Source organism: Pseudophryne corroboree, chromosome 4 (assembly GCF_028390025.1).
Source record: "Pseudophryne corroboree isolate aPseCor3 chromosome 4, aPseCor3.hap2, whole genome shotgun sequence".
Lineage (NCBI taxonomy): Eukaryota > Metazoa > Chordata > Amphibia > Anura > Myobatrachidae > Pseudophryne > Pseudophryne corroboree.
In genome coordinates, this window is record NC_086447.1 from 518107296 (window position 1) to 518132748 (window position 25453).

Here is a 25453-nt window from a genome sequence, read left to right on the forward strand (position 1 = left end):
GGAGGCCGCCGCCGCCACCCTCCCCGCCCCCAGAGGGCAGCAGACTGTCAATCACTGACAGTCTGGTTGCACAGTACCCGATCGCACAGGAGCAGAAGGGGTACTGCGCATGCGCTAAGTACAGAAAGAAATCGGTACTTGGCAACGACAGGGGCGCAGCTCCAACCACATGCCCTATATTGTATGTGAGGATAAGTAGATAGGTAGAATAGAGATTGCTGTCTACAGCAACCTATCCCTACCTATCGTGATCTACAAAGATCCGATACCTACGGCCGACGGAACGATCGGTCTCTAGCCGCCTACGTCTATATAGACCTGTCTACAGATCTATTTCTCTCTACATCTTCCTATCTATGCTACCTGCAGTAGAACTATATATCTAAGTGTATCTACAATTAGCTATCGATAGCCATCTCTGTCTCTCTCTATCGACAGATGGAGCCGCGCTCAGTGAGCGTGGTTGCATCGCAGGAGCCTGCGGTATGCCTAGGCGAGCCCGCGCCTCGGCACGCCGGGGAGAGCGTACAGAGACGCTCCCATCCACCTTCAAAGGGGACGGAGCCACGGCCGGCGTGGCTCCATCTATACTTATATCTCTATATATAGCTATCTCGGGAAAGATAGAGAAAAACAGAGGTGGCTATCTCCAGCTATATCTACCTACCTACCTATCTATCTTATAAAAAATCTATCTATCTATCTATATCTACTCTACCTAATTAACAGAATTAAATCGACGGAAAGACATAGAGAGAAATATCTCTATTCTACCTATACCTAATGACCTATCTCATCCTCTGTCTACCCGAAGCTATCTGCAAAGATCTATCGACCTACAGAGACCTCCACCTCTATGCGGTACGAAATGCCGGCGCTAGGGATCCTGGCAGCCAGGAGGCCGACGCCAGGATCCCGATGGTTGGGAGGCAGATGCCAGGATCCCGACGGTTGGAAAGGTGAGACGGGTGAGTTGGGGCTCCCCCCGCCCTTCCTGAGGCCTGACCCTAACCTCCCCCTATTAGTGCCTAACGCCCGGCCTCCCCGCGGCAGTTCTATCTACCTCCATGGGCCTGACTCAGGTGTGGTTGGAGATGCTACCACCGCTGCTTCCTTGGAAGCAGCAGTGATAGCACTGCACGGTGATGCGGCAGGAGGTGTCTGCTACAAGCAAACGCCTTTCCTGCTGCAGAAGCGATCCGACCTGCCTCCTAGGACGCAGCATTGGATCACTCGCTCACCGTGGGGGGGCTTACGGCACCTGGGGTGCCGCTCCCCCCACAAAGGACAGGAACCTCCGTCATAAGACGGAGATCCCTGTCCTTTTCCCACCTCTGAAACGGCGGCGACTTCACAAACGGAGGCCGCCGCCGCCACCCTCCCCGCCCCCAGAGGGCAGCAGACTGTCAATCACTGACAGTCTGGTTGCACAGTACCCGATCGCACAGGAGCAGAAGGGGTACTGCGCATGCGCTAAGTACAGAAAGAAATCGGTACTTGGCAACGACGGGGGCGCAGCTCCAACCACATGCCCTATATTGTATGTGAGGATAAGTAGATAGGTAGAATAGAGATTGCTGTCTACAGCAACCTATCCCTACCTATCGTGATCTACAAAGATCCGATACCTACGGCCGACGGAACGATCGGTCTCTAGCCGCCTACGTCTATATAGACCTGTCTACAGATCTATTTCTCTCTACATCTTCCTATCTATGCTACCTGCAGTAGAACTATATATCTAAGTGTATCTACAATTAGCTATCGATAGCCATCTCTGTCTCTCTCTATCGACAGATGGAGCCGCGCTCAGTGAGCGTGGCTGCATCGCAGGAGCCTGCGGTATGCCTAGGCGAGCCCGCGCCTCGGCACGCTGGGGAGAGCGTACAGAGACGCTCCCATCCACCTTCAAAGGGGACGGAGCCACGGCCGGCGTGGCTCCATCTATACTTATATCTCTATATATAGCTATCTCGGGAAAGATAGAGAAAAACAGAGGTGGCTATCTCCAGCTATATCTACCTACCTACCTATCTATCTTATAAAAAATCTATCTATCTATCTATCTATCTATATCTACTCTACCTAATTAACAGAATTAAATCGACGGAAAGACATAGAGAGAAATATCTCTATTCTACCTATACCTAATGACCTATCTCATCCTCTGTCTACCCGAAGCTATCTGCAAAGATCTATCGACCTACAGAGACCTCCACCTCTATGCGGTACGAAATGCCGGCGCTGGGGATCCTGGCAGCCAGGAGGCCGACGCCAGGATCCCGATGGTTGGGAGGCAGATGCCAGGATCCCGACGGTTGGAAAGGCGAGCCGGGTGAGTTGGGGCTCCCCCCGCCCTTCCTGTGGCCTGACCCTAACCTCCCCCTATTAGTGCCTAACGCCCGGCCTCCCCGCGGCAGTTCTATCTACCTCCATGGGCCTGACTCAGGTGTGGTTGGAGATGCTACCACCGCTGCTTCCTTGGAAGCAGCAGTGATAGCACTGCACGGTGATGCGGCAGGAGGTGTCTGCTACAAGCAAACGCCTTTCCTGCTGCAGAAGCGATCCGACCTGCCTCCTAGGACGCAGCATTGGATCACTCGCTCACCGTGGGGGGGCTTACGGCACCTGGGGTGCCGCTCCCCCCACAAAGGACAGGAACCTCCGTCATAAGACGGAGATCCCTGTCCTTTTCCCACCTCTGAAACGGCGGCGACTTCACAAACGGAGGTCGCCGCCGCCACCCTCCCCCAGAGGGCAGCAGACTGTCAATCACTGACAGTCTGGTTGCACAGTACCCAATCGCACAGGAGCAGAAGGGGTACTGCGCATGCGCTAAGTACAGAAAGAAATCGGTACTTGGCAACGACGGGGGCGCAGCTCCAACCACATGCCCTATATTGTATGTGAGGATAAGTAGATAGGTAGAATAGAGATTGCTGTCTACAGCAACCTATCCCTACCTATCGTGATCTACAAAGATCCGATTCCTACGGCCGACGGAACGATCGGTCTCTAGCCGCCTACGTCTATATAGACCTGTCTACAGATCTATTTCTCTCTACATCTTCCTATCTATGCTACCTGCAGTAGAACTATATATCTAAGTGTATCTACAATTAGCTATCGATAGCCATCTCTGTCTCTCTCTATCGACAGATGGAGCCGCGCTCAGTGAGCGTGGCTGCATCGCAGGAGCCTGCGGTATGCCTAGGCGAGCCCGCGCCTCGGCACGCTGGGGAGAGCGTACAGAGACGCTCCCATCCACCTTCAAAGGGGACGGAGCCACGGCCGGCGTGGCTCCATCTATACTTATATCTCTATATATAGCTATCTCGGGAAAGATAGAGAAAAACAGAGGTGGCTATCTCCAGCTATATCTACCTACCTACCTATCTATCTTATAAAAAAATCTATCTATCTATCTATATCTACTCTACCTAATTAACAGAATTAAATCGACGGAAAGATATAGAGAGAAATAATAAGAATTTACTTACCGATAATTCTATTTCTCGGAGTCCGTAGTGGATGCTGGGGTTCCTGAAAGGACCATGGGGAATAGCGGCTCCGCAGGAGACAGGGCACAAAAAAGTAAAGCTTTACTAGGTCAGGTGGTGTGCACTGGCTCCTCCCCCTATGACCCTCCTCCAGACTCCAGTTAGGTACTGTGCCCGGACGAGCATACACAATAAGGGAGGCATTTTGAATCCCGGGTAAGACTCATACCAGCCACACCAATCACACCGTACAACTTGTGATCTAAACCCAGTTAACAGTATGACAACAGAAAGGGCCTCTTAAAGATGGCTCCTTAACAATAACCCGAATTAGTTAACAATAACTATGTACAAGTATTGCAGATAATCCGCACTTGGGATGGGCGCCCAGCATCCACTACGGACTCCGAGAAATAGAATTATCGGTAAGTAAATTCTTATTTTCTCTATCGTCCTAAGTGGATGCTGGGGTTCCTGAAAGGACCATGGGGATTATACCAAAGCTCCCAAACGGGCGGGAGAGTGCGGATGACTCTGCAGCACCGAATGAGAGAACTCCAGGTCCTCCTTTGCCAGGGTATCAAATTTGTAAAATTTTACAAACGTGTTCTCCCCCGACCACGTAGCTGCTCGGCAGAGTTGTAATGCCGAGACCCCTCGGGCAGCCGCCCAAGATGAGCCCACCTTCCTTGTGGAGTGGGCTTTTACAGTTTTAGGCTGTGGCAGGCCTGCCACAGAATGTGCAAGTTGAATTGTGTTACAAATCCAACGAGCAATCGACTGCTTAGAAGCAGGTGCGCCCAACTTGTTGGGTGCATACAATATAAACAGCGAGTCAGATTTTCTGACTCCAGCCGTCCTTGCAATGTATATTTTTAAGGCTCTGACAACGTCCAACAACTTGGAGTCCTCCAAGTCGCTAGTGGCCGCAGGCACCACAATAGGTTGGTTCAGATGAAATGCTGATACCACTTTAGGGAGAAAATGCGGACGAGTCCGCAGTTCTGCCCTATCCGAATGGAAGATTAGATAAGGACTTTTATAAGATAAAGCCGCCAATTCAGATACTCTCCTGGCAGAGGCCAGGGCTAGTAACATAGTCACTTTCAATGTGAGATATTTCAAATCCACCTTTTTCAATGGTTCAAACCAATGGGATTTGAGGAAATCTAAAACTACATTTAGATCCCACGGTGCCACCGGAGGCACCACAGGAGGCTGTATATGCAGTACTCCCTTGACAAAAGTCTGGACCTCAGGGACAGAGGCCAATTCTTTTTGGAAGAATATTGACAGGGCCGAAATTTGAACCTTAATGGATCCCAATTTGAGACCCATAGATAATCCTGATTGCAGGAAATGTAGGAAACGACCCAGTTGGAATTCCTCCGTCGGAACCCTCCGATCCTCGCACCACGCTACATATTTTCGCCAAATGCGGTGATAATGTTTCACGGTGACTTCCTTCCGTGCCTTAATCAAGGTAGGAATGACTTCTTCTGGAATGCCTTTCCCTTTTAGGATCTGGCGTTCAACCGCCATGCCGTCAAACGCAGCCGCGGTAAGTCTTGAAAAAGACAGGGACCCTGCTGTAGCAGGTCCCTTCTCAGAGGTAGAGGCCACGGTTCGTCCGTGAGCATCTCTTGAAGTTCCGGATACCAAGTCCTTCTCGGCCAATCCGGAACCACTAGTATTGTTCTTACTCTTCTTTGCCGTATGATCTTCAATACCTTTGGTATGAGCGGCAGAGGAGGAAACACATACACTGACTGGTACACCCAAGGAGTTACCAGTGCGTCCACAGCTATTGCCTGTGGATCTCTTGACCTGGCGCAATATTTGTCCAGTTTCTTGTTGAGGCGAGACGCCATCATGTCTACAATTGGTCTTTCCCAACGGTCTATTAACATGTTGAAGACTTCTGGATGTAGACCCCACTCTCCCGGATGAAGATCGTGTCTGCTGAGGAAGTCTGCTTCCCAGTTGTCCACGCCCGGGATGAACACTGCTGACAGTGCTATCACGTGATTCTCCGCCCAGCGAAGAATCTTGGCAGCTTCTGCCATTGCACTCCTGCTTCTTGTGCCGCCCTGCCTGTTTACATGGGCGACCGCCGTGATGTTGTCCGACTGAATCAACACCGGCTTTCCTTGCAGGAGAAGTTCCGCCTGGCTTAGAGCATTGTAGATTGCTCTTAGTTCCAGAATGTTTATGTGAAGAGACTTTTCCAGACTCGTCCATACTCCCTGGAAGTTTCTTCCTTGTGTGACTGCTCCCCAGCCTCTCAGGCTGGCGTCCGTGGTCACCAGGATCCAATCCTGAATGCCGAATCTGCGGCCTTCTAATAGGTGAGCCTTCTGCAACCACCACAGAAGTGACACCCTTGTCTTTGGTGACAGGGTTATTCGCAGGTGCATCTGCAGATGCGACCCTGACCATTTGTCCAACAGATCCCTTTGGAATATTCTTGCATGGAATCTGCCGAATGGAATTGCTTCGTAAGAAGCCACCATTTTTCCCAGGACTCTTGTGCATTGATGTACTGACACTTTTCCTGGTTTTAGGAGGTTCCTGACCAGATCGGATAACTCCTTGGCTTTTTCCTCTGGAAGGAAAACCTTTTTCTGAACCGTGTCCAGAATCATTCCTAGGAACAGCAGACGAGTTGTCGGGATTAAATGGGATTTTGGAATATTCAGAATCCACCCGTGTTGTCTTAGCACCTCTTGAGATAGTGCTAAAGCTGTCTCCAGCTGTTCTCTGGACCTTGCCCTTATTAGGAGATCGTCCAAGTATGGGATAACTAATACGCCTTTTCTTCGAAGAAGAATCATCATCTCGGCCATTACCTTGGTAAAGACCCGAGGCGCCGTGGACAATCCGAACGGCAGCGTCTGAAACTGATAGTGACAGTTTTGAACAATGAACCTGAGGTACCCCTGGTGTGCGGGGTAAATCGGAACGTGTAGATACGCATCCTTGATGTCCAAGGATACCATAAAGTCCCCTTCTTCCAGGTTCGCTATCACTGCTCTGAGTGACTCCATCTTGAACTTGAACTTTTTTATGTAGAGGTTCAAGGACTTCAGATTTAGAATAGGCCTTACCGAGCCATCCGGCTTCGGTACCACAAATAGAGTGGAATAATACCCCTTTCCTTGTTGTAATAGGGGTACTTTGACTATCACCTGCTGAGCGTACAGCTTGTGAATGGCTTCCAACACCCTCTCCCTTTCGGAAGAGACGGTTGGTAAGGCAGACTTCAGGAAACGATGAGGAGGATCCGTCTCTAATTCCAACCTGTACCCCTGAGATATTATCTGCAGGATCCAGGGGTCTACCTGCGAGTGAGCCCACTGCGCGCTGTAATTTTTGAGACGGCCCCCCACTGTCCCCGAGTCCGCTTGAGAGGCCCCAGCGTCATGCTGAGGTTTTTGCAGGAGCCGGGGAGGGCTTCTGTTCCTGGGAAGGAGCTGCCTGTTGGTGTCTCTTCCCTCTTCCTCTGCCTCGTGGCAGGTACGACAAGCCCTTTGCTCTCTTATTTTTGTAGGAGCGAAAAGGCTGCGGTTGAAAGGTCGGTGCCTTTCTCTGTTGGGGAGTGACTTGAGGTAAAAAAGTGGATTTCCCGGCAGTAGCCGTGGCCACCAAGTCTGATAGACCAACTCCAAATAACTCCTCCCCTTTATACGGCAAAACCTCCATGTGACGTTTTGAATCCGCATCGCCTGTCCACTGTCGTGTCCATAAGGCTCTTCTGGCTGAAATGGACATAGCACTCACCCGAGATGCCAGTGTGCAAATATCCCTCTGTGCATCACGCATATAGATAAATGCATCCTTTATTTGTTCTAACGACAGTAAAACATTGTCCCTATCTAGGGTATCAATATTTTCAATCAGGGATTCTGACCAAACTACTCCAGCACTGCACATCCAGGCAGTTGCTATAGCTGGTCGTAGTATAACACCTGCATGTGTGTATATATTCTTTTGAATAACTTCCATCTTTCTATCTGATGGATCCTTAAGTGCGGCCGTCTCAGGAGAGGGTAACGCCACTTGTTTGGATAAGCGTGTGAGCGCCTTGTCCACCTTAGGGGGTGTTTCCCAGCGCGCCCTAACCTCTGGCGGGAAAGGGTATAATGCCAATAACTTTTTTGAAATTATCAACTTTTTATCAGGAGCAACCCACGCTTCATCACACACGTCATTTAATTCTTCTGATTCAGGAAAAACTGTTTGTAGTTTTTTCACACCATACATAATACCCTGTTTTACGGTATCTGTAGTATCAGCTAAATGTAACGTCTCCTTCATTGCCAAAATCATATAACGTGTGGCCCTACTGGAAAATACGTTTGAATTTCTACCGTCGTCACTGGAATCAGTGCCCGTGTCTGGGTCTGTGTCGACCGACTGAGGCAAAGGGCGTTTTACAGCCCCTGACGGTGTTTGAGGCGCCTGGACAGGCATTAATTGATTGTCCGGCCGCCTCATGTCCTCAACTGACTGTTTAAGGGAAGATAAACCATCACGTAATTCCACAAATAAAGGCATCCATTCTGGTGTCGACCCCCTGGGGGGTGACATCTGCATATTTGGCAATTGCTCCGCCTCCACACCAATATCGTCCTCATACATGTCGACACCACGTACCGACACACACCGCAAACTCACAGGGAATGCTCTAATGAAGACAGGACCCACTAGCCCTTTTGGGGAGACAGAGGGAGAGTCTGCCAGCACACACCACAAAGCGCTATATATACAAGGGATATCCTTATATTAAGTGCTCCCTTATAGCTGCTTTAATATATATATATATATAGCCATTAATGTGCCCCCCCTCTCTGTTTTACCCTGTTTCTGTAGTGCAGTGCAGGGGAGAGACCTGGGAGCCGTTCTGACCAGCGGAGCTGTGACAGAAAATGGCGCCGTGTGCTGAGGAGATAGGCCCCGCCCCTTTTTCGGCGGGTTCTTCTCCCGCTATTTTTCCAGTCAGGCAGGGGTTAAATATCTCCATATAGCCCCTATGGGCTATATGTGAGGTATTTTTAGCCTTGTATAAGGTTTATATTTGCCTCTCAGAGCGCCCCCCCCCAGCGCTCTGCACCCTCAGTGACTGCCCAGTGAAGTGTGCTGAGAGGAAAATGGCGCACAGCTGCAGTGCTGTGCGCTACCTTATGAAGACTGAGGAGTCTTCAGCCGCCGGTTTCCGGACCTCTTCACGCTTCAGCATCTGCAAGGGGGTCGGCGGCGCGGCTCCGGGACCGGACTCCACGGCTGGGCCTGTGTTCGATCCCTCTGGAGCTAATGGTGTCCAGTAGCCAAGCAGCAAATCCACTCTGCATGCAGGTGAGTTTACTACTTTCCCCCTAAGTCCCACGTTGCAGTGATCCTGTTGCCAGCAGGACTCACTGTAAAGAAAAAAACCTAAACTAAACTTTCTCTAAGCAGCTCTTTAGGAGAGCCACCTAGATTGCACCCTTCTCGTTCGGGCACAAAATCTAACTGGAGTCTGGAGGAGGGTCATAGGGGGAGGAGCCAGTGCACACCACCTGACCTAGTAAAGCTTTACTTTTTTGTGCCCTGTCTCCTGCGGAGCCGCTATTCCCCATGGTCCTTTCAGGAACCCCAGCATCCACTTAGGACGATAGAGAAATCTCTATTCTACCTATACCTAATGACCTATCTCATCCTCTGTCTACCCGAAGCTATCTGCAAAGATCTATCGACCTACAGAGACCTCCACCTCTATGCGGTACGAAATGCCGGCGCTAGGGATCCTGGCAGCCAGGAGGCCGACGCCAGGATCCCGATGGTTGGGAGGCAGATGCCAGGATCCCGACGGTTGGAAAGGTGAGACGGGTGAGTTGGGGCTCCCCCCGCCCTTCCTGTGGCCTGACCCTAACCTCCCCCTATTAGTGCCTAACGCCCGGCCTCCCCGCGGCAGTTCTATCTACCTCCATGGGCCTGACTCAGGTGTGGTTGGAGATGCTACCACCGCTGCTTCCTTGGAAGCAGCAGTGATAGCACTGCACGGTGATGCGGCAGGAGGTGTCTGCTACAAGCAAACGCCTTTCCTGCTGCAGAAGCGATCCGACCTGCCTCCTAGGACGCAGCATTGGATCACTCGCTCACCGTGGGGGGGCTTACGGCACCTGGGGTGCCGCTCCCCCCACAAAGGACAGGAACCTCCGTCATAAGACGGAGATCCCTGTCCTTTTCCCACCTCTGAAACGGCGGCGACTTCACAAACGGAGGTCGCCGCCGCCACCCTCCCCCAGAGGGCAGCAGACTGTCAATCACTGACAGTCTGGTTGCACAGTACCCAATCGCACAGGAGCAGAAGGGGTACTGCGCATGCGCTAAGTACAGAAAGAAATCGGTACTTGGCAACGACGGGGGCGCAGCTCCAACCACATGCCCTATATTGTATGTGAGGATAAGTAGATAGGTAGAATAGAGATTGCTGTCTACAGCAACCTATCCCTACCTATCGTGATCTACAAAGATCCGATTCCTACGGCCGACGGAACGATCGGTCTCTAGCCGCCTACGTCTATATAGACCTGTCTACAGATCTATTTCTCTCTACATCTTCCTATCTATGCTACCTGCAGTAGAACTATATATCTAAGTGTATCTACAATTAGCTATCGATAGCCATCTCTGTCTCTCTCTATCGACAGATGGAGCCGCGCTCAGTGAGCGTGGCTGCATCGCAGGAGCCTGCGGTATGCCTAGGCGAGCCCGCGCCTCGGCACGCTGGGGAGAGCGTACAGAGACGCTCCCATCCACCTTCAAAGGGGACGGAGCCACGGCCGGCGTGGCTCCATCTATACTTATATCTCTATATATAGCTATCTCGGGAAAGATAGAGAAAAACAGAGGTGGCTATCTCCAGCTATATCTACCTACCTACCTATCTATCTTATAAAAAAATCTATCTATCTATCTATATCTACTCTACCTAATTAACAGAATTAAATCGACGGAAAGATATAGAGAGAAATATCTCTATTCTACCTATACCTAATGACCTATCTCATCCTCTGTCTACCCGAAGCTATCTGCAAAGATCTATCGACCTACAGAGACCTCCACCTCTATGCGGTACGAAATGCCGGCGCTAGGGATCCTGGCAGCCAGGAGGCCGACGCCAGGATCCCGATGGTTGGGAGGCAGATGCCAGGATCCCGACGGTTGGAAAGGTGAGACGGGTGAGTTGGGGCTCCCCCCGCCCTTCCTGTGGCCTGACCCTAACCTCCCCCTATTAGTGCCTAACGCCCGGCCTCCCCGCGGCAGTTCTATCTACCTCCATGGGCCTGACTCAGGTGTGGTTGGAGATGCTACCACCGCTGCTTCCTTGGAAGCAGCAGTGATAGCACTGCACGGTGATGCGGCAGGAGGTGTCTGCTACAAGCAAACGCCTTTCCTGCTGCAGAAGCGATCCGACCTGCCTCCTAGGACGCAGCATTGGATCACTCGCTCACCGTGGGGGGGCTTACGGCACCTGGGGTGCCGCTCCCCCCACAAAGGACAGGAACCTCCGTCATAAGACGGAGATCCCTGTCCTTTTCCCACCTCTGAAACGGCGGCGACTTCACAAACGGAGGCCGCCGCCGCCACCCTCCCCGCCCCCAGAGATCAGCAGACTGTCAATCACTGACAGTCTGGTTGCACAGTACCCGATCGCACAGGAGCAGAAGGGGTACTGCGCATGCGCTAAGTACAGAAAGAAATCGGTACTTGGCAACGACGGGGGCGCAGCTCCAACCACATGCCCTATATTGTATGTGAGGATAAGTAGATAGGTAGAATAGAGATTGCTGTCTACAGCAACCTATCCCTACCTATCGTGATCTACAAAGATCCGATACCTACGGCCGACGGAACGATCGGTCTCTAGCCGCCTACGTCTATATAGACCTGTCTACAGATCTATTTCTCTCTACATCTTCCTATCTATGCTACCTGCAGTAGAACTATATATCTAAGTGTATCTACAATTAGCTATCGATAGCCATCTCTGTCTCTCTCTATCGACAGATGGAGCCGCGCTCAGTGAGCGTGGCTGCATCGCAGGAGCCTGCGGTATGCCTAGGCGAGCCCGCGCCTCGGCACGCTGGGGAGAGCGTACAGAGACGCTCCCATCCACCTTCAAAGGGGACGGAGCCACGGCCGGCGTGGCTCCATCTATACTTATATCTCTATATATAGCTATCTCGGGAAAGATAGAGAAAAACAGAGGTGGCTATCTCCAGCTATATCTACCTACCTACCTATCTATCTATCTTATAAAAAATCTATCTATCTATCTATCTTTCTATATCTACTCTACCTAATTAACAGAATTAAATCGACGGAAAGACATAGAGAGAAATATCTCTATTCTACCTATACCTAATGACCTATCTCATCCTCTGTCTACCCGAAGCTATCTGCAAAGATCTATCGACCTACAGAGACCTCCACCTCTATGCGGTACGAAATGCCGGCGCTAGGGATCCTGGCAGCCAGGAGGCCGACGCCAGGATCCCGATGGTTGGGAGGCAGATGCCAGGATCCCGACGGTTGGAAAGGCGAGCCGGGTGAGTTGGGGCTCCCCCCGCCCTTCCTGTGGCCTGACCCTAAACTCCCCCTATTAGTGCCTAACGCCCGGCCTCCCCGCGGCAGTTCTATCTACCTCCATGGGCCTGACTCAGGTGTGGTTGGAGATGCTACCACCGCTGCTTCCTTGGAAGCAGCAGTGATAGCACTGCACGGTGATGCGGCAGGAGGTGTCTGCTACAAGCAAACGCCTTTCCTGCTGCAGAAGCGATCCGACCTGCCTTCTAGGACGCAGCATTGGATCACTCGCTCACCGTGGGGGGGCTTACGGCACCTGGGGTGCCGCTCCCCCCACAAAGGACAGGAACCTCCGTCATAAGACGGAGATCCCTGTCCTTTTCCCACCTCTGAAACGGCGGCGACTTCACAAACGGAGGCCGCCCCCGCCACCCTCCCCGCCCCCAGAGATCAGCAGACTGTCAATCACTGACAGTCTGGTTGCACAGTACCCGATCGCACAGGAGCAGAAGGGGTACTGCGCATGCGCTAAGTACAGAAAGAAATCGGTACTTGGCAACGACGGGGGCGCAGCTCCAACCACATGCTCTATATTGTATGTGAGGATAAGTAGATAGGTAGAATAGAGATTGCTGTCTACAGCAACCTATCCCTACCTATCGTGATCTACAAAGATCCGATACCTACGGCCGACGGAACGATCGGTCTCTAGCCGCCTACGTCTATATAGACCTGTCTACAGATCTATTTCTCTCTACATCTTCCTATCTATGCTACCTGCAGTAGAACTATATATCTAAGTGTATCTACAATTAGCTATCGATAGCCATCTCTGTCTCTCTCTATCGACAGATGGAGCCGCGCTCAGTGAGCGTGGCTGCATCGCAGGAGCCTGCGGTATGCCTAGGCGAGCCCGCGCCTCGGCACGCTGGGGAGAGCGTACAGAGACGCTCCCATCCACCTTCAAAGGGGACGGAGCCACGGCCGGCGTGGCTCCATCTATACTTATATCTCTATATATAGCTATCTCGGGAAAGATAGAGAAAAACAGAGGTGGCTATCTCAAGCTATATCTACCTACCTACCTATCTATCTATCTTATAAAAAATCTATCTATCTATCTATCTATATCTACTCTACCTAATTAACAGAATTAAATCGACGAAAAGACATAGAGAGAAATATCTCTATTCTACCTATACCTAATGACCTATCTCATCCTCTGTCTACCCGAAGCTATCTGCAAAGATCTATCGACCTACAGAGACCTCCACCTCTATGCGGTACGAAATGCCGGCGCTGGGGATCCTGGCAGCCAGGAGGCCGACGCCAGGATCCCGATGGTTGGGAGGCAGATGCCAGGATCCCGACGGTTGGAAAGGCGAGCCGGGTGAGTTGGGGCTCCCCCCGCCCTTCCTGTGGCCTGACCCTAACCTCCCCCTATTAGTGCCTAACGCCCGGCCTCCCCGCGGCAGTTCTATCTACCTCCATGGGCCTGACTCAGGTGTGGTTGGAGATGCTACCACCGCTGCTTCCTTGGAAGCAGCAGTGATAGCACTGCACGGTGATGCGGCAGGAGGTGTCTGCTACAAGCAAACGCCTTTCCTGCTGCAGAAGCGATCCGACCTGCCTCCTAGGACGCAGCATTGGATCACTCGCTCACCGTGGGGGGGCTTACGGCACCTGGGGTGCCGCTCCCCCCACAAAGGACAGGAACCTCCGTCATAAGACGGAGATCCCTGTCCTTTTCCCACCTCTGAAACGGCGGCGACTTCACAAACGGAGGTCGCCGCCGCCACCCTCCCCGCCCCCAGAGGGCAGCAGACTGTCAATCACTGACAGTCTGGTTGCACAGTACCCGATCGCACAGGAGCAGAAGGGGTACTGCGCATGCGCTAAGTACAGAAAGAAATCGGTACTTGGCAACGACGGGGGCGCAGCTCCAACCACATGCCCTATATTGTATGTGAGGATAAGTAGATAGGTAGAATAGAGATTGCTGTCTACAGCAACCTATCCCTACCTATCGTGATCTACAAAGATCCGATTCCTACGGCCGACGGAACGATCGGTCTCTAGCCGCCTACGTCTATATAGACCTGTCTACAGATCTATTTCTCTCTACATCTTCCTATCTATGCTACCTGCAGTAGAACTATATATCTAAGTGTATCTACAATTAGCAATCGATAGCCATCTCTGTCTCTCTCTATCGACAGATGGAGCCGCGCTCAGTGAGCGTGGCTGCATCGCAGGAGCCTGCGGTATGCCTAGGCGAGCCCGCGCCTCGGCACGCTGGGGAGAGCGTACAGAGACGCTCCCATCCACCTTCAAAGGGGACGGAGCCACGGCCGGCGTGGCTCCATCTATACTTATATCTCTATATATAGCTATCTCGGGAAAGATAGAGAAAAACAGAGGTGGCTATCTCCAGCTATATCTACCTACCTACCTATCTATCTATCTTATAAAAAATCTATCTATCTATCTATATCTACTCTACCTAATTAACAGAATTAAATCGACGGAAAGACATAGAGAGAAATATCTCTATTCTACCTATACCTAATGACCTATCTCATCCTCTGTCTACCCGAAGCTATCTGCAAAGATCTATCGACCTACAGAGACCTCCACCTCTATGCGGTACGAAATGCCGGCGCTAGGGATCCTGGCAGCCAGGAGGCCGACGCCAGGATCCCGATGGTTGGGAGGCAGATGCCAGGATCCCGACGGTTGGAAAGGCGAGCCGGGTGAGTTGGGGCTCCCCCCGCCCTTCCTGTGGCCTGACCCTAAACTCCCCCTATTAGTGCCTAACGCCCGGCCTCCCCGCGGCAGTTCTATCTACCTCCATGGGCCTGACTCAGGTGTGGTTGGAGATGCTACCACCGCTGCTTCCTTGGAAGCAGCAGTGATAGCACTGCACGGTGATGCGGCAGGAGGTGTCTGCTACAAGCAAACGCCTTTCCTGCTGCAGAAGCGATCCGACCTGCCTCCTAGGACGCAGCATTGGATCACTCGCTCACCGTGGGGGGGCTTACGGCACCTGGGGTGCCGCTCCCCCCACAAAGGACAGGAACCTCCGTCATAAGACGGAGATCCCTGTCCTTTTCCCACCTCTGAAACGGCGGCGACTTCACAAACGGAGGCCGCCCCCGCCACCCTTCCCGCCCCCAGAGATCAGCAGACTGTCAATCACTGACAGTCTGGTTGCACAGTACCCGATCGCACAGGAGCAGAAGGGGTACTGCGCATGCGCTAAGTACAGAAAGAAATCGGTACTTGGCAACGACGGGGGCGCAGCTCCAACCACATGCCCTATATTGTATGTGAGGATAAGTAGATAGGTAGAATAGAGATTGCTGTCTACAGCAACCTATCCCTACCTATCGTGATCTACAAAGATCCGATACCTACGGCCGACGGAACGATCGGTCTCTAGCCGCCTACGTCTATATAGACCTGTCTACAGATCTATTTCTCTCTACATCTTCCTATCTATGCTACCTGCAGTAGAACTATATATCTAAGTGTATCTACAATTAGCTATCGATAGCCATCTCTGTCTCTCTCTATCGACAGATGGAGCCGCGCTCAGTGAGCGTGGCTGCATCGCAGGAGCCTGCGGTATGCCTAGGCGAGCCCGCGCCTCGGCACGCTGGGGAGAGCGTACAGAGACGCTCCCATTCACCTTCAAAGGGGACGGAGCCACGGCCGGCGTGGCTCCATCTATACTTATATCTCTATATATAGCTATCTCGGGAAAGATAGGGAAAAACAGAGGTGGCTATCTCCAGCTATATCTACCTACCTACCTACCTACCTATCTAGCTATCTTATAAAAAATCTATCTATCTATCTATCTATCTATCTATCTATATCTACTCTACCTAATTAACAGAATTAAATCGACGGAAAGACATAGAGAGAAATATCTCTATTCTACCTATACCTAATGACCTATCTCATCCTCTGTCTACCCGAAGCTATCTGCAAAGATCTATCGACCTACAGAGACCTCCACCTCTATGCGGTACGAAATGCCGGCGCTAGGGATCCTGGCAGCCAGGAGGCCGACGCCAGGATCCCGATGGTTGGGAGGCAGATGCCAGGATCCCGAAGGTTGGAAAGGCGAGCCGGGTGAGTTGGGGCTCCCCCCGCCCTTCCTGTGGCCTGACCCTAAACTCCCCCTATTAGTGCCTAACGCCCGGCCTCCCCGCGGCAGTTCTATCTACCTCCATGGGCCTGACTCAGGTGTGGTTGGAGATGCTACCACCGCTGCTTCCTTGGAAGCAGCAGTGATAGCACTGCACGGTGATGCGGCAGGAGGTGTCTGCTACAAGCAAACGCCTTTCCTGCTGCAGAAGCGATCCGACCTGCCTCCTAGGACGCAGCATTGGATCACTCGCTCACCGTGGGGGGGCTTACGGCACCTGGGGTGCCGCTCCCCCCACAAAGGACAGGAACCTCCGTCATAAGACGGAGATCCCTGTCCTTTTCCCACCTCTGAAACGGCGGCGACTTCACAAACGGAGGCCGCCCCCGCCACCCTCCCCGCCCCCAGAGATCAGCAGACTGTCAATCACTGACAGTCTGGTTGCACAGTACCCGATCGCACAGGAGCAGAAGGGGTACTGCGCATGCGCTAAGTACAGAAAGAAATCGGTACTTGGCAACGACGGGGGCGCAGCTCCAACCACATGCCCTATATTGTATGTGAGGATAAGTAGATAGGTAGAATAGAGATTGCTGTCTACAGCAACCTATCCCTACCTATCGTGATCTACAAAGATCCGATACCTACGGCCGACGGAACGATCGGTCTCTAGCTGCCTACGTCTATATAGACCTGTCTACAGATCTATTTCTCTCTACATCTTCCTATCTATGCTACCTGCAGTAGAACTATATATCTAAGTGTATCTACAATTAGCTATCGATAGCCATCTCTGTCTCTCTCTATCGACAGATGGAGCCGCGCTCAGTGAGCGTGGCTGCATCGCAGGAGCCTGCGGTATGCCTAGGCGAGCCCGCGCCTCGGCACGCTGGGGAGAGCGTACAGAGACGCTCCCATCCACCTTCAAAGGGGACGGAGCCACGGCCGGCGTGGCTCCATCTATACTTATATCTCTATATATAGCTATCTCGGGAAAGATAGAGAAAAACAGAGGTGGCTATCTCCAGCTATATCTACCTACCTACCTACCTACCTACCTATCTATCTATCTTATAAAAAATCTATCTATCTATCTATCTATCTATCTATCTATCTATCTATCTATATCTACTCTACCTAATTAACAGAATTAAATCGACGGAAAGACATAGAGAGAAATATCTCTATTCTACCTATACCTAATGACCTATCTCATCCTCTGTCTACCCGAAGCTATCTGCAAAGATCTATCGACCTACAGAGACCTCCACCTCTATGCGGTACGAAATGCCGGCGCTGGGGATCCTGGCAGCCAGGAGGCCGACGCCAGGATCCCGATGGTTGGGAGGCAGATGCCAGGATCCCGACGGTTGGAAAGGCGAGCCGGGTGAGTTGGGGCTCCCCCCGCCCTTCCTGTGGCCTGACCCTAACCTCCCCCTATTAGTGCCTAACGCCCGGCCTCCCCGCGGCAGTTCTATCTACCTCCATGGGCCTGACTCAGGTGTGGTTGGAGATGCTACCACCGCTGCTTCCTTGGAAGCAGCAGTGATAGCACTGCACGGTGATGCGGCAGGAGGTGTCTGCTACAAGCAAACGCCTTTCCTGCTGCAGAAGCGATCCGACCTGCCTCCTAGGACGCAGCATTGGATCACTCGCTCACCGTGGGGGGGCTTACGGCACCTGGGGTGCCGCTCCCCCCACAAAGGACAGGAACCTCCGTCATAAGACGGAGATCCCTGTCCTTTTCCCACCTCTGAAACGGCGGCGACTTCACAAACGGAGGTCGCCGCCGCCACCCTCCCCGCCCCCAGAGGGCAGCAGACTGTCAATCACTGACAGTCTGGTTGCACAGTACCCGATCGCACAGGAGCAGAAGGGGTACTGCGCATGCGCTAAGTACAGAAAGAAATCGGTACTTGGCAACGACGGGGGCGCAGCTCCAACCACATGCCCTATATTGTATGTGAGGATAAGTAGATAGGTAGAATAGAGATTGCTGTCTACAGCAACCTATCCCTACCTATCGTGATCTACAAAGATCCGATTCCTACGGCCGACGAAACGATCGGTCTCTAGCCGCCTACGTCTATATAGACCTGTCTACAGATCTATTTCTCTCTACATCTTCCTATCTATGCTACCTGCAGTAGAACTATATATCTAAGTGTATCTACAATTAGCTATCGATAGCCATCTCTGTCTCTCTCTATCGACAGATGGAGCCGCGCTCAGTGAGCGTGGCTGCATCGCAGGAGCCTGCGGTATGCCTAGGCGAGCCCGCGCCTCGGCACGCTGGGGAGAGCGTACAGAGACGCTCCCATCCACCTTCAAAGGGGACGGAGCCACGGCCGGCGTGGCTCCATCTATACTTATATCTCTATATATAGCTATCTCGGGAAAGATAGAGAAAAACAGAGGTGGCTATCTCCAGCTATATCTACCTACCTACCTACCTACCTACCTATCTATCTATCTTATAAAAAATCTATCTATCTATCTATCTATCTATCTATCTATATCTACTCTACCTAATTAACAGAATTAAATCGACGGAAAGACATAGAGAGAAATATCTCTATTCTACCTATACCTAATGACCTATCTCATCCTCTGTCTACCCGAAGCTATCTGCAAAGATCTATCGACCTACAGAGACCTCCACCTCTATGCGGTACGAAATGCCGGCGCTAGGGATCCTGGCAGCCAGGAGGCCGACGCCAGGATCCCGATGGTTGGGAGGCAGATGCCAGGATCCCGACGGTTGGAAAGGCGAGCCGGGTGAGTTGGGGCTCCCCCCGCCCTTCCTGTGGCCTGACCCTAAACTCCCCCTATTAGTGCCTAACGCCCGGCCTCCCCGCGGCAGTTCTATCTACCTCCATGGGCCTGACTCAGGTGTGGTTGGAGATGCTACCACCGCTGCTTCCTTGGAAGCAGCAGTGATAGCACTGCACGGTGATGCGGCAGGAGGTGTCTGCTACAAGCAAACGCCTTTCCTGCTGCAGAAGCGATCCGACCTGCCTCCTAGGACGCAGCATTGGATCACTCGCTCACCGTGGGGGGGCTTACGGCACCTGGGGTGCCGCTCCCCCCACAAAGGACAGGAACCTCCGTCATAAGACGGAGATCCCTGTCCTTTTCCCACCTCTGAAACGGCGGCGACTTCACAAACGGAGGCCGCCCCCGCCACCCTTCCCGCCCCCAGAGATCAGCAGACTGTCAATCACTGACAGTCTGGTTGCACAGTACCCGATCGCACAGGAGCAGAAGGGGTACTGCGCATGCGCTAAGTACAGAAAGAAATCGGTACTTGGCAACGACGGGGGCGCAGCTCCAACCACATGCCCTATATTGTATGTGAGGATAAGTAGATAGGTAGAATAGAGATTGCTGTCTACAGCAACCTATCCCTACCTATCGTGATCTACAAAGATCCGATACCTACGGCCGACGGAACGATCGGTCTCTAGCCGCCTACGTCTATATAGACCTGTCTACAGATCTATTTCTCTCTACATCTTCCTATCTATGCTACCTGCAGTAGAACTATATATCTAAGTGTATCTACAATTAGCTATCGATAGCCATCTCTGTCTCTCTCTATCGACAGATGGAGCCGCGCTCAGTGAGCGTGGCTGCATCGCAGGAGCCTGCGGTATGCCTAGGCGAGCCCGCGCCTCGGCACGCTGGGGAGAGCGTACAGAGACGCTCCCATTCACCTTCAAAGGGGACGGAGCCACGGCCGGCGTGGCTCCATCTATACTTATATCTCTATATATAGCTATCTCGGGAAAGATAGGGAAAAACAGAGGTGGCTATCTCCAGCTATATCTACCTACCTACCTATCTAGCTATCTTATAAAAAATCTATCTATCTATCTATCTATCTATATCTACTCTACCTAATTAACAGAATTAAATCGACGGAAAGACATAGAGAGAAATATCTCTATTCTACCTATACCTAATGACCTATCTCATCCTCTGTCTACCCGAAGCTATCTGCAAAGATCTATCGACCTACAGAGACCTCCACCTCTATGCGGTACGAAATGCCGGCGCTAGGGATCCTGGCAGCCAGGAGGCCGACGCCAGGATCCCGATGGTTGGGAGGCAGATGCCAGGATCCCGAAGGTTGGAAAGGCGAGCCGGGTGAGTTGGGGCTCCCCCCGCCCTTCCTGTGGCCTGACCCTAAACTCCCCCTATTAGTGCCTAACGCCCGGCCTCCCCGCGGCAGTTCTATCTACCTCCATGGGCCTGACTCAGGTGTGGTTGGAGATGCTACCACCGCTGCTTCCTTGGAAGCAGCAGTGATAGCACTGCACGGTGATGCGGCAGGAGGTGTCTGCTACAAGCAAACGCCTTTCCTGCTGCAGAAGCGATCCGACCTGCCTCCTAGGACGCAGCATTGGATCACTCGCTCACCGTGGGGGGGCTTACGGCACCTGGGGTGCCGCTCCCCCCACAAAGGACAGGAACCTCCGTCATAAGACGGAGATCCCTGTCCTTTTCCCACCTCTGAAACGGCGGCGACTTCACAAACGGAGGCCGCCCCCGCCACCCTCCCCGCCCCCAGAGATCAGCAGACTGTCAATCACTGACAGTCTGGTTGCACAGTACCCGATCGCACAGGAGCAGAAGGGGTACTGCGCATGCGCTAAGTACAGAAAGAAATCGGTACTTGGCAACGACGGGGGCGCAGCTCCAACCACATGCCCTATATTGTATGTGAGGATAAGTAGATAGGTAGAATAGAGATTGCTGTCTACAGCAACCTATCCCTACCTATCGTGATCTACAAAGATCCGATACCTACGGCCGACGGAACGATCGGTCTCTAGCTGCCTACGTCTATATAGACCTGTCTACAGATCTATTTCTCTCTACATCTTCCTATCTATGCTACCTGCAGTAGAACTATATATCTAAGTGTATCTACAATTAGCTATCGATAGCCATCTCTGTCTCTCTCTATCGACAGATGGAGCCGCGCTCAGTGAGCGTGGCTGCATCGCAGGAGCCTGCGGTATGCCTAGGCGAGCCCGCGCCTCGGCACGCTGGGGAGAGCGTACAGAGACGCTCCCATCCACCTTCAAAGGGGACGGAGCCACGGCCGGCGTGGCTCCATCTATACTTATATCTCTATATATAGCTATCTCGGGAAAGATAGAGAAAAACAGAGGTGGCTATCTCCAGCTATATCTACCTACCTACCTATCTATCTATCTTATAAAAAATCTATCTATCTATCTATATCTACTCTACCTAATTAACAGAATTAAATCGACGGAAAGACATAGAGAGAAATATCTCTATTCTACCTATACCTAATGACCTATCTCATCCTCTGTCTACCCGAAGCTATCTGCAAAGATCTATCGACCTACAGAGACCTCCACCTCTATGCGGTACGAAATGCCGGCGCTAGGGATCCTGGCAGCCAGGAGGCCGACGCCAGGATCCCGATGGTTGGGAGGCAGATGCCAGGATCCCGACGGTTGGAAAGGCGAGCCGGGTGAGTTGGGGCTCCCCCCGCCCTTCCTGTGGCCTGACCCTAAACTCCCCCTATTAGTGCCTAACGCCCGGCCTCCCCGCGGCAGTTCTATCTACCTCCATGGGCCTGACTCAGGTGTGGTTGGAGATGCTACCACCGCTGCTTCCTTGGAAGCAGCAGTGATAGCACTGCACGGTGATGCGGCAGGAGGTGTCTGCTACAAGCAAACGCCTTTCCTGCTGCAGAAGCGATCCGACCTGCCTCCTAGGACGCAGCATTGGATCACTCGCTCACCGTGGGGGGGCTTACGGCACCTGGGGTGCCGCTCCCCCCACAAAGGACAGGAACCTCCGTCATAAGACGGAGATCCCTGTCCTTTTCCCACCTCTGAAACGGCGGCGACTTCACAAACGGAGGCCGCCCCCGCCACCCTTCCCGCCCCCAGAGATCAGCAGACTGTCAATCACTGACAGTCTGGTTGCACAGTACCCGATCGCACAGGAGCAGAAGGGGTACTGCGCATGCGCTAAGTACAGAAAGAAATCGGTACTTGGCAACGACGGGGGCGCAGCTCCAACCACATGCCCTATATTGTATGTGAGGATAAGTAGATAGGTAGAATAGAGATTGCTGTCTACAGCAACCTATCCCTACCTATCGTGATCTACAAAGATCCGATACCTACGGCCGACGGAACGATCGGTCTCTAGCCGCCTACGTCTATATAGACCTGTCTACAGATCTATTTCTCTCTACATCTTCCTATCTATGCTACCTGCAGTAGAACTATATATCTAAGTGTATCTACAATTAGCTATCGATAGCCATCTCTGTCTCTCTCTATCGACAGATGGAGCCGCGCTCAGTGAGCGTGGCTGCATCGCAGGAGCCTGCGGTATGCCTAGGCGAGCCCGCGCCTCGGCACGCTGGGGAGAGCATACAGAGACGCTCCCATTCACCTTCAAAGGGGACGGAGCCACGGCCGGCGTGGCTCCATCTATACTTATATCTCTATATATAGCTATCTCGGGAAAGATAGGGAAAAACAGAGGTGGCTATCTCCAGCTATATCTACCTACCTACCTACCTACCTATCTAGCTATCTTATAAAAAATCTATCTATCTATCTATCTATCTATCTATATCTACTCTACCTAATTAACAGAATTAAATCGACGGAAAGACATAGAGAGAAATATCTCTATTCTACCTATACCTAATGACCTATCTCATCCTCTGTCTACCCGAAGCTATCTGCAAAGATCTATCGACCTACAGAGACCTCCACCTCTATGCGGTACGAAATGCCGGCGCTAGGGATCCTGGCAGCCAGGAGGCCGACGCCAGGATCCCGATGGTTGGGAGGCAGATGCCAGGATCCCGACGGTTGGAAAGGCGAGCCGGGTGAGTTGGGGCTCCCCCCGCCCTTCCTGTGGCCTGACCCTAAACTCCCCCTATTAGTGCCTAACGCCCGGCCTCCCCGCGGCAGTTCTATCTACCTCCATGGGCCTGACTCAGGTGTGGTTGGAGATGCTACCACCGCTGCTTCCTTGGAAGCAGCAGTGATAGCACTGCACGGTGATGCGGCAGGAGGTGTCTGCTACAAGCAAACGCCTTTCCTGCTGCAGAAGCGATCCGACCTGCCTCCTAGGACGCAGCATTGGATCACTCGCTCACCGTGGGGGGGCTTACGGCACCTGGGGTGCCGCTCCCCCCACAAAGGACAGGAACCTCCGTCATAAGACGGAGATCCCTGTCCTTTTCCCACCTCTGAAACGGCGGCGACTTCACAAACGGAGGCCGCCCCCGCCACCCTCCCCGCCCCCAGAGATCAGCAGACTGTCAATCACTGACAGTCTGGTTGCACAGTACCCGATCGCACAGGAGCAGAAGGGGTACTGCGCATGCGCTAAGTACAGAAAGAAATCGGTACTTGGCAACGACGGGGGCGCAGCTCCAACCACATGCCCTATATTGTATGTGAGGATAAGTAGATAGGTAGAATAGAGATTGCTGTCTACAGCAACCTATCCCTACCTATCGTGATCTACAAAGATCCGATACCTACGGCCGACGGAACGATCGGTCTCTAGCTGCCTACGTCTATATAGACCTGTCTACAGATCTATTTCTCTCTACATCTTCCTATCTATGCTACCTGCAGTAGAACTATATATCTAAGTGTATCTACAATTAGCTATCGATAGCCATCTCTGTCTCTCTCTATCGACAGATGGAGCCGCGCTCAGTGAGCGTGGCTGCATCGCAGGAGCCTGCGGTATGCCTAGGCGAGCCCGCGCCTCGGCACGCTGGGGAGAGCGTACAGAGACGCTCCCATCCACCTTCAAAGGGGACGGAGCCACGGCCGGCGTGGCTCCATCTATACTTATATCTCTATATATAGCTATCTCGGGAAAGATAGAGAAAAACAGAGGTGGCTATCTCCAGCTATATCTACCTACCTACCTACCTACCTACCTATCTATCTATCTTATAAAAAATCTATCTATCTATCTATCTATCTATCTATCTATCTATATCTACTCTACCTAATTAACAGAATTAAATCGACGGAAAGACATAGAGAGAAATATCTCTATTCTACCTATACCTAATGACCTATCTCATCCTCTGTCTACCCGAAGCTATCTGCAAAGATCTATCGACCTACAGAGACCTCCACCTCTATGCGGTACGAAATGCCGGCGCTAGGGATCCTGGCAGCCAGGAGGCCGACGCCAGGATCCCGATGGTTGGGAGGCAGATGCCAGGATCCCGACGGTTGGAAAGGCGAGCCGGGTGAGTTGGGGCTCCCCCCGCCCTTCCTGTGGCCTGACCCTAAACTCCCCCTATTAGTGCCTAACGCCCGGCCTCCCCGCGGCAGTTCTATCTACCTCCATGGGCCTGACTCAGGTGTGGTTGGAGATGCTACCACCGCTGCTTCCTTGGAAGCAGCAGTGATAGCACTGCACGGTGATGCGGCAGGAGGTGTCTGCTACAAGCAAACGCCTTTCCTGCTGCAGAAGCGATCCGACCTGCCTCCTAGGACGCAGCATTGGATCACTCGCTCACCGTGGGGGGGCTTACGGCACCTGGGGTGCCGCTCCCCCCACAAAGGACAGGAACCTCCGTCATAAGACGGAGATCCCTGTCCTTTTCCCACCTCTGAAACGGCGGCGACTTCACAAACGGAGGCCGCCCCCGCCACCCTCCCCGCCCCCAGAGATCAGCAGACTGTCAATCACTGACAGTCTGGTTGCACAGTACCCGATCGCACAGGAGCAGAAGGGGTACTGCGCATGCGCTAAGTACAGAAAGAAATCGGTACTTGGCAACGACGGGGGCACAGCTCCAACCACATGCCCTATATTGTATGTGAGGATAAGTAGATAGGTAGAATAGAGATTGCTGTCTACAGCAACCTATCCCTACCTATCGTGATCTACAAAGATCCGATACCTACGGCCGACGGAACGATCGGTCTCTAGCCGCCTACGTCTATATAGACCTGTCTACAGATCTATTTCTCTCTACATCTTCCTATCTATGCTACCTGCAGTAGAACTATATATCTAAGTGTATCTACAATTAGCTATCGATAGCCATCTCTGTCTCTCTCTATCGACAGATGGAGCCGCGCTCAGTGAGCGTGGCTGCATCGCAGGAGCCTGCGGTATGCCTAGGCGAGCCCGCGCCTCGGCACGCTGGGGAGAGCGTACAGAGACGCTCCCATCC